The following is a 12,297-nucleotide window of genomic DNA, read 5'->3' as shown; positions in this document are numbered from 1 at the left end:
AGACTTATACTACACAATGTTCAAGTTAATCGCCAAAGCCACCACCTTAACTATATGTAGCTGCGTCACCACCAGAGCTGGAATGTAGCTACAGCAATGTAAGTCAATGTTAATTTAAGTCTGTTAACCCCTAAGCTGCCAGGGAATGCTGCAACACACTTCTGCCCACTCTAGCATCCAAGGAGTTAAAGGGATACTGTAGTATTCAGCATTGCACCAGCAGCTCACAAGATTACTAAGATACTTCATGTAGAAAGATCCTTTATTTGTTTTAACCGATCACCGTTTTAAGCTGCTACAGCAGCCCACGGCTAAAACATTTTTTTGCTAAGAGGTGGCGTTTTCACCTCTTAGCCAATAGCCATGCGGTAAATCCAGCTCCCATGGGCACCAAGCCGCATGGCTATTGGCTAAGGGGTGAAAACGTCACCTCTTAGCAAAAAAATGTTTTAACTGTGAACTGCTGTAGCAGCTTAAAACGGCGATCGGTTAAAACAAATAAAGGAGCTTTCTACATGAAGAGTCATACTTCATGAATGAAAGTCAACTTTATTTGTTTCAAAAGTCAATCCTAGCGTTTGTAAAACGCTAGGATTTACTTTCACTTTAAGGGAAAAACTATTTTATAGTATACTGTCCCTTTAAAGCAGGCACACAGTAACTGACCAGAGTGTGAGAGGCTGAACCATAAATCATTTTGGTTGTGAAGACCAATACCCTAAGCAATTTGCATCTTACTATCTGCCCCACATACAAATAGATGATCTACTGCTTGGTGCCCGCAGTGAGAATCGTACCGGCCAATACCAGTCTGTGCTCCTGACTAATACATCCCATATGTTTCTTAGCCTCGGTGCAACATCAAGTCTGCAAGAGTTGCAGAAGCCGGTAGAGAATCTTTCTAAGTCAAGTTCTACAAGAAATACACAAACCTGTAATCATCAAGCCCCCATTACATGCACAATCTGCCATACAACTAGTGTGTGACCTTCAAATGGAACTGAATAATGTCAGAAATATTCACTATTTTGTAACACTATGTGCAGGCATTGAAGGGACACCCTGTAATTCCTTAGAGCATGTAATTTATATGTTTATTAGTGATCATAGCTTACTATGATCAAGGTAGGATTTCAAGGGGTTGGCTGTTAAAATTATAGATTATAGAGGCATAGTCAGGATTTTTCACAGACACCTCCATTGGTTGGACATGTGCATTCTAGAGGTGTGGTCAGGATTTTTCCCTTAGATTTCCATGGGCTGGCCTTGGGTGTTCTACAGGCGTGGTCGGGATTTTTCACCTACACCTCCATTGGTTGGACATGTGCATTCTAGAGGTGTGGTCAGGATTTTTCCCTTAGATTTCCATGGGCTGGCCTTGGGTGTTCTACAGGCGTGGTCGGGATTTTTCACCTACACCTCCATGGTCGACCATGTGTATTCTAGAAGCGTGGTCTGGATTTTTCACCTACAACTCCAGGGGTTGGCCATATGCATTCTAGAGGTGGGGTTATAATTGTTCACCTAAACTGCTGCCCGGCATGCGGAATTCATAAAGACTCTGTTGCTCCTGTAAAGTACCTAATTATACGCCCGTGTCTCGCTACTCCAAAGCTAAGGAGGATATATCATTTTAATTTTGTTTTTCAAATTTTTCTTTTTCAATTGTATATTCTATAAGGTTTTGAAGACATTTTATTGATGTTGGTATCCTTCAATCTATGCAGAAGTGAACAGTTATAGAAGTGGCGGTGACGAGGGACAGGTACCAATCTTTATGAATTCCGCAATTTTGAAGTTTTTTTATGCAAAATATTAGTTTAATGAATGGTTTTACTGAATCCTTGAATTATTTTTATTGTTATAAAACTAATAATACTAATGCAATATAATTGTGAATCACAGTGATGCGTTCATATGAGTGGAGATACCAGCCTTACAGCCGCATAAAGAAGGTTCAAATGCGTGAGAACTAGACATAATACTTCAATTAATCCTGCTGCCGATATATATGTGATTTGATTTGAAAATATAGTGATTATTTGCTGTAACCAGAAGAACACGTCTCCAGGCTTTGCTGTGTCCTCAGTCTCCAATGTTAAATAATTTATCACAACTTTGCTACTCATCAGCCAGACTTCTGCTTACCAAGGAAAGGCAAAAGCTAGAATTAAAATTAATGAGCGGGGGATGTGGGAATGCAAACAGTTGTTTACTTGCGGATCCTCCATCAGGAAGCAGCTCTGACTTTAACCTACATACACAAGACAAAGACACTGACTGTGCGTTGCAGTCCTAGATGATGAATCAGATCTTTATATGGCGTACAAGGTATTAGATGAGGGAAAATGGTAAAACTCTACTCAAGTAGTATCTGAAAAGGTGTAAATATATTGTGTGAAAGTCACACTCTCCTGTACACCACACCACTGATGAAACTGCACTCTCATGTACAGCACACCCCAGATAAAACTGCACTCTCCTGTACACCACACCGCAGATGAAACTGCACTCTCATGTACAGCACACCCCTGATAAAACTGCACTCTCTTGTACAGCACCCCCAAATGAAACTGCACTCTCCTGTACACCACACCGCAGATGAAACTGCACTCTCATGAACAGCACACCCAAGATAAAACTTCACTCTCCTGTACACCACACCCCAGATGAAACTGCACTCTCATGTAAAGCACACCCCTAATGAAACTGCACTCTCATGTAAAGCACACCCCTAATGAAACTGCACTCTCATGTAAAGCACACCCCTAATGAAACTGCCCTCTCCGGTACAGCACACCCCAAATGAAACTGCCCTCTCCTGTACAGCACAACCCAAATGAAACTGCCCTCTCCGGTACAGCACACCCCAAATGAAACTGCACTCTCCTGTACACCACACCGCAGATGAAACTGCACTCTCCTGTACACCACACCGCAGATGAAACTGCACTCTCCTGTACACCACACCGCAGATGAAACTGCACTCTCATGAACAGCACACCCAAGATAAAACTGCACTCTCCTGTACACCACACCCCAGATGAAACTGCACTCTCATGTAAAGCACACCCCTGATGAAACTGCCCTCTCCGGTACAGCACACCCCAAATGAAACTGCCCTCTCCTGTACAGCACAACCCAGATAAAACTGCCCTCTCCGGTACACCAAACCCCAGATAAAACTGCACTTTCCGAAACATGACACTCCAGATTAAACTGCCCTCTCCTGTACAGCACACCCCAGATAAAACTGCACTCTCCTGTACAGCACACCCCAGATAAAACTGCACTCTCCTGTACAGCACACCCCAGATAAAACTGCACTCTCCTGTACAGCACACCCCAGATAAAACTGCACTCTCCTGTACAGCACAGCCCAGATAAAACTGCACTCTCCTGTACAGCACACCCCAGATAAAACTGCCCTCTCCTGTACAGCACACCCCAGATAAAACTGCACTCTCCTGTACAGCACACCCCAGATAAAACTGCACTCTCCTGTACAGCACACCCCGGATAAAACTGCACTCTCCTGTACAGCACAGCCCAGATAAAACTGCACTCTCCTGTACAGCACACCCCAGATAAAACTGCACTCTCCTGTACAGCACACCCCAGATAAAACTGCACTCTCCTGTACAGCACACCCCAGATAAAACTGAACTCTCCTGTACACCACACTCCTGATAAAACTGCACTCTCCTGTACAGCACACCTCAGATAAAATTGAACTCTCCTGTACAGCACAACCCAGATAAAACTGCACTCTCCTGTACAGCACACTCCTGATAAAACTGCACTCTCCGATACACCACACCCCAGCTGAAACTGCACTCTCCTGTACAGCACACCCCAAATTAAACTGCACTCTCCTGTAAAGAACACCCCAAATTAAACTGCCCTCTCCTGTACAGCACACCCCAGATCAAACTGCACTCTTATGTAAGCCCACCCCAGATGAAACTGCACTCTCCTGTACTGCACAACCCAAATTAAACTGCACTCTCCTGTACAGCACAGCCCAGATGAAACTGCATTCTCCTGTACACCTCATCTTATCGCTGCACTCTAGTGTACACCTCAGTGGTTGAAGCTGCACTCTCCTGTACACCACAACCTAGGTGAAGCCAAAATATCCTTTTTGCCACACTCCAGGTGAAGCTGCACTCTCCTGTGCAACACAACCTGCGTAAAGTCACAATTTCCTGTAAACCAAACACCAGGTAAAGCTGTGTTCTTATGAACGCCTCAGCAAGTAAAGCTGCACTCTCCTGTACATCTCAGCAGGTGAAGCTGCGCTCTCCTGTACATCTCAGCAGGTGAAGCTGTGCTCTCCTGTACATCTCAGCAGGTGAAGCTGCGCTCTCCTGTACATCTCAGCAGGTGAAGCTGCGCTCTCCTGTACATCTCAGCAGGTGAAGCTGCGCTCTCCTGTACATCTCAGCAGGTGAAGCTGCGCTCTCCTGTATAACTCAGCAGGTGAAGCTGCGCTCTCCTGTACATCTCAGCAGGTGAAGCTGCGCTCTCCTGTACATCTCAGCAGGTGAAGCTGCGCTCTCCTGTACATCTCAGCAGGTGAAGCTGCGCTCTCCTGTATAACTCAGCAAGTGAAGCTGTGCTCTCCTGTACATCTCAGCAGGTGAAGCTGCGCTCTCCTGTACATCTCAGCAGGTGAAGCTGTGCTCTCCTGTACATCTCAGCAGGTGAAGCTGCGCTCTCCTGTACATCTCAGCAGGTGAAGCTGTGCTCTCCTGTACATCTCAGCAGGTGAAGCTGCGCTCTCCTGTACATCTCAGCAGGTGAAGCTGCGCTCTCCTGTATAACTCAGCAGGTGAAGCTGCGCTCTCCTGTATAACTCAGCAGGTGAAGCTGTGCTCTCCTGTACATCTCAGCAGGTGAAGCTGCGCTCTCCTGTATAACTCAGCAGGTGAAGCTGCGCTCTCCTGTACATCTCAGCAGGTGAAGCTGCGCTCTCCTGTATAACTCAGCAGGTGAAGCTGCGCTCTCCTGTATAACTCAGCAGGTGAAGCTGCGCTCTCCTGTATAACTCAGCAGCTGAAGCTGCGCTCTCCTGTACATCTCAGCAGGTGAAGCTGCGCTCTCCTGTATAACTCAGCAGGTGAAGCTGCGCTCTCCTGTATAACTCAGCAGGTGAAGCTGTGCTCTCCTGTACATCTCAGCAGGTGAAGCTGCGCTCTCCTGTATAACTCAGCAAGTGAAGCTGCGCTCTCCTGTACATCTCAGCAGGTGAAGCTGCGCTCTCCTGTACATCTCAGCAGGTGAAGCTGCGCTCCCCTGTACATCTCAGCAGGTGAAGCTGCGCTCTCCTGTACATCTCAGCAGCTGAAGCTGCGCTCTCCTGTACATCTCAGCAGGTGAAGCTGTGCTCTCCTGTATAACTCAGCAGGTGAAGCTGCGCTCTCCTGTATAACTCAGCAGGTGAAGCTGTGCTCTCCTGTACATCTCAGCAGGTGAAGCTGCGCTCTCCTGTATAACTCAGCAGGTGAAGCTGCGCTCTCCTGTACATCTCAGCAGGTGAAGCTGCGCTCTCCTGTATAACTCAGCAGCTGAAGCTGCGCTCTCCTGTACACCTCTGCGGGTGAAACTGCGCTCTCCTGTAAACCTCAGCGGGTGAAACTGCGCTCTCCTGTACACCTCAGCGGGTGAAACTGCGCTCTCCTGTACACCTCAGCGGGTGAAGCTGCGCTCTCCTGTACACCTCAGCGGGTGAAGCTGCGCTCTCCTGTACACCTCAGCTGGTGAAGCTGTGCTCTCCTGTACACCTCAGCGGGTGAAACTGCGCTCTCCTGTACATCTCAGCAGGTGAAGCTGCGCTCTCCTGTACATCTCAGCAGGTGAAGCTGTGCTCTCCTGTACACCTCAGCTGGTGAAGCTGCGCTCTCCTGTACACCTCAGCTGGTGAAGCTGCGCTCTCCTGTACACCTCAGCTGGTGAAGCTGTGCTCTCCTGTATACCTCAGCGGGTGAAGCTGCACTCTCCTGTACACCTCAGCTGGTGAAACTGCGCTCTCCTGTACACCTCAGCAGGTGAAGCTGCGCTCTCCTGTACACCTCAGCTGGTGAAACTGCGCTCTCCTGTACACCTCAGCGGGTAAAGCTGCGCTCTCCTGTACACCTCAGCGGGTGAAGCTGCGCTCTCCTGTACACCTCAGCGGGTGAAGCTGCGCTCTCCTGTACACCTCAGCTGGTGAAGCTGTGCTCTCCTGTATACCTCAGCGGGTGAAGCTACGCTCTCCTGTACACCTCAGCGGGTGAAGCTGTGCTCTCCTGTACACCTCAATGATTGATGCTGCGCTCTCCTGTACACCTCAGCGGGTGAAGCTGCGCTCTCCTGTACACCTCAGCGGGTGAAGCTTTGCTCTCCTGTACACCTCAATGATTGATGCTGCGCTCTCCTGTACACCTCAGCGGGTGAAGCTGCGCTCTCCTGTACACCTCAATGATTGATGCTGCGCTCTCCTGTACACCTCAGCGGGTGAAGCTGCGCTCTCCTGTACACCTCAGCGGGTGAAGCTGTGCTCTCCTGTACACCTCAGCGGGTGAAGCTGCGCTCTCCTGTACACCTCAATGATTGATGCTGCGCTCTCCTGTACACTATAGCAGGTGAAGCTGCTTTCTCCTGTACACCTCAGCTGGTTAAACTGTGCACTCCTGTACATCTTAATGGAAAAAGCTGCGCTCTCTTGTACACTATAGCTGGTGAAACTGCGCTCTCCTGTAAACCTCTGCGGGTGAAACTGCGCTCTCCTGTAAACCTCAGCGGGTGAAGCTGCACTCTCCTGTACACCTCAGCTGGTGAAGCTGCGCTCTCCTGTACACCTCAGCGGGTGAAGCTGCGCTCTCCTGTACACCTCAGCGGGTGAAGCTGCGCTCTCCTGTACACCTCAGCGGGTGAAGCTGCGCTCTCCTGTACACCTAAGTGGGTGAAGCTGCGCTCTCCTGTACACCTCAGCTGGTGAAGCTGCGCTCTCCTGTACACTATAGCAGGAGAAACTGCGCTCTCCTGTACACCTCAGCGGTTGAAGCTACGCTCTCCTGTACACCTCAGGGGGTGAAGCTGTGCTCTCCTGTACACCTCAGCGGGTGAAGCTGCGCTCTCCTGTACACCTCAATGATTGATGCTGCGCTCTCCTGTACACCTCAATGATTGATGCTGCGCTCTCCTGTACACCTCAACGGGTGAAGCTGTGCTCTCCTGTACACCTCAGCTGGTGAAGCTGCGCTCTCCTGTACACCTCAGCGGGTGATGCTGCGCTCTCCTGTACACCTCAGCGGGTGATGCTGCGCTCTCCTGTACACCTCAGCGGGTGAAGCTGTGCTCTCCTGTACACCTCAATTATTGATGCTGCGCTCTCCTGTACACCTCAATTATTGATGCTGCGCTCTCCTGTACACCTCAGCGGGTGAAGCTTTGCTCTCCTGTACACCTCAATTATTGATGCTGCGCTCTCCTGTACACCTCAGCGGGTGAAGCTGTGCTCTCCTGTACACCTCAATTATTGATGCTGCGCTCTCCTGTACACCTCAGCGGGTGAAGCTTTGCTCTCCTGTACACCTCAATTATTGATGCTGCGCTCTCCTGTACACCTCAGCGGGTGAAGCTGTGCTCTCCTGTACACCTCAATTATTGATGCTGCGCTCTCCTGTACACCTCAGTGGGTGAAGCTGCGCTCTCCTGTACACCTCAGCTGGTGAAGCTGCGCTCTTCTGTACACCTCAGCGGGTGAAGCTGCGCTCTCCTGTACACTATAGCAGGTGAAGCTGCGCTCTCCTGTACACCTTAGCGGGTGAAGCTGCGCTCTCCTGTATACCTCAGCGGGTGAAGCTGCGCTCTCCTGTATACCTCAGCGGGTGAAGCTGTGCTCTCCTGTACACCTCAGCGGGTGAAACTGCGCTCTCCTGTACACCTCAGCTGGTGAAGCTGTGCTCTCCAGTACACCTCAGCGGGTGAAGCTGTGCTCTCCAGTACACCTCAGCGGGTGAAGCTGCGCTCTCCTGTACACCTCAGCTGGTGAAGCTACGCTCTCCTGTACACCTCAGCGGGTGAAGCTGTGCTCTCCTGTACACCTCAGCTGGTGAAACTGCGCTCTCCTGTACACCTCAGCGGGTGAAGCTGTGCTCTCCAGTACACCTCAGCGGGTGAAGCTGTGCTCTCCAGTACACCTCAGCGGGTGAAGCTGCGCTCTCCTGTACACCTCAGCTGGTGAAGCTACGCTCTCCTGTACACCTCAGCGGGTGAAGCTGTGCTCTCCAGTACACCTCAGCTGGTGAAGCTGTGCTCTCCAGTACACCTCAGCGGGTGAAGCTGCGCTCTCCTGTACACCTTAGCGGGTGATGCTGCGCTCTCCTGTACACCTCAGCGGGTGATGCTGCGCTCTCCTGTACACCTCAGCGGGTGAAGCTGCGCTCTCCTGTACACCTCAGCAGGCTAATTTAACCAAGAGTTCCAGTACTAAACCTGTATCCAGTATCCTGAGACTTGGATACAAATCAATGTTCACTGAGTCTCATGTTTAATCCATTACGTTCTGTAGCAGTAGGGATCCAATCAACTAGGAGAGAGGGAAGAAAAAAGTCAAAAACGTAATGGAAATGCTACTGCACATTATCCCAGCAGGCGAGTCACACACACGGTTTTATAGACAATGGCCTCTGTACACCACATAATCAATGAATCGACTAAAGGAGAGGTGAGGCAGAATTATTGCAAACTTAGCTCGGTCAGATACAGCAGCAAAATACTAAATGTAGCAAGGAGATAACTGCACCCAGGCAATGCATGATGGTACACTCTATGCCTGGCGTACTCGTGCACTACACAGAGATCTGCAGACAGGCTGAGCTCTACTATATAAGCCTTTTTAATATTAAAGGGACAGTAGACGCCTTGTAATTACAAGACATTTCTGTTGTGATGCTATAGAATAACATATCAGCCATGTCTAAACATTTTAAAAATGTTACACGTTGTTAGTAGGAAGTGCTTTGTTTTGCAGTTTTTATCAGTTAAAGCCTATTAGAGAGAGAGATATGTAGCAGGGTTAGCCTTGATAAGTCTGCATTGCGCATTTCCAGCTTCCAGTTTGTGCTAAATGACATTAAAATTGGTCAAAATAAATATAAGTTATTGCACAGTTGTTTTACTACAATTTTGCACTAAAATATGATTAGTTTCCCTTTAAAGTAGATATAAAGAACTAGGGAAGAGAACAAGACCAGCGTATCTCTGGTACCACTTTAGCTGACAATAGCACATTTTCATTAATCTTTTATTTGTGTTGATTACTTTACAATATTGAGGCTGAGGTTACAGTGCTTGTGTCCATTTTGACCTGAAAAGCATTGAAAATCACACTGCTCTTGTTAAGTGTTATAAGAATCCATTCAGTTGGTTTAAAGTGTTATCAGATACTGTTTTGAGTACAGTTACCCCAAGGCTTGACAAACCCAGGACCGACAGAGCCACTGGCTCCTAGAATTTTACTCCTGGCTCTTAAAGGGACACTCAATTCAAAATTAAACTTTCATGATTCAGATAGAGCAGCGATTTTAAACAACTTTCCAATTTACTTCCATTAACAAAATGTGCACAGTCTTTTTATATTTACACTTTTTGAATCACCAGCTCCTACTGAGCATGTGCAAGAATTCACAGATTATACGTATATGCATTTGTGATTGGCTGATGGCTGTCACATGATGCAGGAGGAGTGGAAATAGGCAAAACTTTGAAATTTGTCAGAAAAAAATCTACTATTGATTTGGAGTTCAGACCAAATGCTATTGCATTGTCTTTTTGGCATGCATTTGTTGATTATGCCAATCTTCTGTATTTACTGGTCCTTTAACTTTTTGAGTTATTCTCTATATACCTATAGAAATACCACTGTTTGGCTCCTAAATATTATTACTGACCACTGGTTTACACACTTTCCCTAATTCCGTTTTATAAATTCGCAAAGACTTGTCAGATGTTAATTATAACCCTTCCCCTTCTATTAGTTAAAACTCAGCACCTTGGTAGCTTTTAGAAGTAAATTTACATTTTAGAGTATGTTGCTTAGCAACTCTAATCCGATATCATGAAATAATTATCTTGCGTGTACACTTTAACCTTCTATTGCCTCTTAAATACTGATATGCTTTTATATTGAATTTGTGTGTATTTTACATGCTTAAGAAATGTTTCATATTTGGGGGTTATACTAGTAGTAAAGGGCATTTTGATCCTTTATGCCTAGTAGAGTAAGACATAAGTCAATACTAGACTCAATGTGAACTGTGCACAATTTATCGTTTTCTGGATCTTGAAGTCAATAGGAGCTGAAAACAACCTTATATTGAAGTAATTTACAAAGCTGTTTTTATTTTGTGCTTCCAAACATATCAGATGGTGTTATCCTTAACAGCCCGAAAATATTAACGCCAGCAATGTATACAAGTTAAATGGAGAGTATGTACTATATGACTTATATCTATCAACCCCCTATCATTACCTCACCTGGTTGGCTCTTGTTAGACAGTACATGGACTAAACAAAGTATATCACAAAATAATAACTAAAAGCAAGTTTATCTGAGGAATAAAAGACAATGAAATAATCAATATGAAGGGTTAATACAAACTAGTGGGGTTCTTACATCAGGAAGGGTCTCCCTGGCATACCCTGTGTTGGTCTTCAGGGGCTTTCCATCCTGGAACAGACTGTAAGCTTTGCAGGTAAATCCCCCAGGAGCTTTCAATCAGTTCCAGGTTTATGCTGTGATTTCATGGGTGTCACATGAAGCAATGACAGACATATATCACTGCAGCACCCGGCCATGGATATCAAATGCACAGCTCAGTCTTGTAATGTCAGCACATCAGCCGGCTGCTATTAATCATCACCTCGTTCTCTGCCAATCAGCACACAGCCTGTCCCATCACACGCACGACAACCATGAGACTACAAGGCTGGATCCCTTATTATGCCGCTTTATGGCCGATAGATGAGGACAGACATCCCTGCAACACTGATTAACCCCTTTAAGGCATCCGTGACCTCAGATATCACATCTCAAAAATATTAAAACATTTTCACCAATGCCAATAAAACATTCATATACACTCACACATACATATATACACATTTATAAAACTAAATGAATAATGTTCTTTTCCGTAAATTAAAGTTGAGTATTGAGACTATTTATTTACACTTATATTTATGTAAAATGTTTCACTATTGTTTGTAACTTTTATAAACATGGGGATTTAGTAAAAATGTTGCCTTTATTTGGTAAACATACGCACATATTTCTTTATTTATATTTCTTTATATATATATATATATATGTATATATATGTGTGTGTGTGTGTGCGCGTGCGCGTGTGTATATATATATGTGTGTGTGTGCGCGCGTGTGTATATATATATGTGTGTGTGTGTGCGTGTGTATATATATATGTATGTGTGTGTGTGTGTGTATATATATATATGTATGTGTGTGTGTGTATATATATATATATATATATGTATGTGTGTGTGTGTGTGTGTGTGTGTGTGTGTATATATATATATGTATGTGTGTGTGTGTGTATGTATATATATATATATATATATATATATATATATATATATATATATATATATATATATATATATATATATATATAGTGTATTTTGCATAATATAAGTGAGACTTAAATCTTTCCAATTAGAAATAACAGTCAGGAATTTTCCAGGTCAGGGGGGCGTTATCTTTATAAACAAACATTCACAAAAAGACCTTGATACGGTGTCCCTATCTATACATAAAGTAGAGAAGCCAGAGGCAAAAAGAAAGTCAGCTCCAAGCTCAGTGAATGATCCCCCACATACAGCGCAGTGCAACCAGCGATCGGTATCCTCTGGAGAGGTTTTAAAATGTGTGAAGAGAAAGCAGAGAGGGCAAAAGGGTAAAGTATGAGTGCAGCAAGCAGGAAAGAGCATACAATAAGTGAGCATGAAGAAGATCCCTGCTTGCAGACTTAGTGCCGTGTGAGATGGATCCTCCCAGAAATGATCAATTACAGTAAACTGTACAATCATAAGTAAGCGTACTAATACAGGACGAAACAATCACAGGGACAGTAGACACCTTGTAATTACACATTCTGTTGAGGGGCTGTAGAATAACATATCAGTCAAGTCTTTATGTTTTTAAAACAAATTAACATCCTTTTACTTCAATTACTTTTCAATAGCCAAACTCCACCCATTATTTGCCTTATTTGGAGGAGCCAATCAAGTATT

At 45.6% G+C, this 12,297-nt stretch overlaps 1 protein-coding gene across 1 annotated transcript in view; it reads right to left on the bottom strand.

Annotated features, from left to right (window-relative positions):
• EPHB2 (EPH receptor B2) overlaps positions 1 to 12,297 on the bottom strand; it is a 402,338-nt gene that overhangs the window by 267,466 nt on the left and 122,575 nt on the right. The window lies entirely within an intron of this gene.

The sequence above is a fragment of the Bombina bombina genome, chromosome 8 (assembly GCF_027579735.1).
Source record: "Bombina bombina isolate aBomBom1 chromosome 8, aBomBom1.pri, whole genome shotgun sequence".
Taxonomy (NCBI): Eukaryota; Metazoa; Chordata; class Amphibia; order Anura; family Bombinatoridae; genus Bombina; species Bombina bombina.
The sequence above is the reverse complement of the archived record's forward strand: the minus strand, read 5'-3'. Positions and strand labels throughout refer to the sequence as shown.